Source organism: Durio zibethinus, unplaced genomic scaffold, assembly GCF_047325235.1.
Source record: "Durio zibethinus cultivar Kanyao isolate XHJ-2024 unplaced genomic scaffold, ASM4732523v1 HiC_scaffold_2, whole genome shotgun sequence".
Taxonomy (NCBI): Eukaryota; Viridiplantae; Streptophyta; class Magnoliopsida; order Malvales; family Malvaceae; genus Durio; species Durio zibethinus.
The window spans coordinates 933704-936203 of record NW_028323043.1 but is presented as its reverse complement, the minus strand read 5'-3'; positions in this window follow the sequence as shown (position 1 = coordinate 936203).

Genomic DNA, 2500 nt, shown 5'->3' with positions numbered 1-2500 from the left:
CTCACGTCAGTAGCATATTTCTATGCGGGTCTTTCCAAAAAAGGATTAGGGTATTTCAGTAAATACATTCAACCAACTCCAATTCTTTTACCCATTAACATTTTAGAAGATTTCACAAAACCCCTATCACTTAGTTTTCGACTTTTCGGGAATATATTAGCTGATGAATTAGTAGTTGTTGTTCTTGTTTCTTTAGTACCTTCAGCCGTTCCTATACCTGTCATGTTCCTTGGATTATTTACAAGTGGGATTCAAGCTCTTATTTTTGCAACTTTAGCTGCGGCTTATATAGGCGAATCCATGGAGGGTCATCATTGACTAGTTTTTGTTTTTGAAATAGTCTAGCCTTTTTTTTTTTAGCTTAGCTTAGTCCAATGCAATGTATGCGCAACTCAAGATAATCTATTTACTTAGGGACCATAAATATACAAATACGACGGTCTAGAGTAATAACAAAAAAGATTATGATATTAGAGAATTGTAATAAAAAAAAAAGGAAAGAGATCTAATCTAACTTTTTCCTAAAATTTTGGTTTGGTCCATTTTTTTTTTATTTATATTTATATCCTATTTCCCTTCAATGAATATTATCTTTATATTGATATTGTTTTGGTTTATTCAATTTCAATATTATGAGTCCTAATTTGAATAGGAATTCTTATGGTATCAATTTAGGGTCTATGATTTAAAAAAAGCTGTTCTTTCTATAGAATGATTCCCATTTCAGTCGATTTCATTCAATGCAACGATTGACCAAAAGAAAATTTTAATAAATAATAAAATAAATTGCATGAACTTAGCTCAATCAAATATTGATATTGATTTTTTATTTTTATGCAATGATTTGGTCTAATGAATTCGTCTATTTATTTAGATTGTATCCGTGTGAGATAATGATAAATAAAAGGAAGGGACGAATTGACAAAAAACGATATAAAAAATGATTAGAAAAAAAAGGGGGGGTAGAATTAGGTATATGGAATCTAATGGCTATAAGCCAACTCTTGTCCATCCTTTGAGGAATAATTCTAGAATCCGATTGAATCTAAGATATGAATAGTTGGTTTACGTTATGTAAGAAACACATGTATATGGGATATTAGATATTGACTAGTTATATATGAACTCAAAATATATCTAATCCACCCTACTACTGTGGATTTAGATAGGGATTCCAATAGAAGAATAGAAGTTCTTCTGTTTCGTCTTTGACTCTGAATTGAATGAATAAAGAGATAAAATAAAGACAAAACGAAGAATTCAAAGCAAAGAATGGGTTAGAAAAAAAGAAATGGAAGAACAAAGTATGCGCGGATTCAAAAAAATCCAGTGGATAGGAACTAAAAAAAAGATATCGAAATAGTTCTGACGGTTCAATAATATTCTCACTTCCATTCGGAGTTCTTAGTTACTTGGGCAGGTTGAATCTTAGTGATGGAATAATATAATTAAGTAAAAATTCATTGGATGATTGTATCATTAACCATTTCTTTATTTTGGTGCGAGGAACTTATCATGAATCCACTGGTTTCTGCCGCTTCCGTTATTGCTGCTGGGTTGGCTGTCGGGCTTGCTTCTATTGGACCTGGAGTTGGTCAAGGTACTGCTGCGGGCCAAGCTGTAGAAGGTATCGCGAGACAACCCGAGGCAGAGGGAAAAATACGAGGTACTTTATTGCTTAGTTTGGCTTTTATGGAAGCTTTAACAATTTATGGGCTGGTTGTAGCATTGGCACTTTTATTTGCGAATCCCTTTGTTTAATCCTATAAACATGAGAATTGTGTATTTTTTTTTTCTTATTTTATGGCTTGGGACTTACTCCTCGCTTTTTCGAATTATATCAAGATTTCACCCCTACAATTACTTATTTGTTGGGACAATAATCCATGGGAAGGATTAATTTGAGGATGAGGAATTATCACACTGACTCGCTTTCTTCCTTCCCCTTCTTAGTTCAAGAGAAACCTTTTTTATTGTTTAAAGGAGTGTTGCAACAAATGAGGTATTTTGCCATTGACATGAAACCCGCCCCCCCCTAATTCTAATAAGTATCATTATTATTGGGAATTTTCAACTGAAAAAAAAAAATACATTTCTAGCTAAATAGAATCTATTTTTGACTCCGTTTAGACGTAGGTAAATAAAAATTTATAATAATGAATAATTTAATAATAATAAATTAATTAATATTAATAATAAATTAATAATTTATTAAAAAAAAAAAAGAAATACATAGAATTAGAATAATTAGAATAATCTAAATATGATAGAATAGAATAAATAGAAAAGGAGTCAAAGTGATATAATACAAAAAAAAGAACCGAGTTCTTTTTTTTTTTTTTTAGTCTATCTAAAATAAAATAGGAGATCATATGAAAAATGTAACCGATTCTTTCCTTTCCTTGGGTCACTGGCCATCCGCCGGGAGTTTCGGATTTAATACCGATATTTTAGCAACAAATCCAATAAATCTAAGTGTAGTCCTTGGTGTATTGATCTT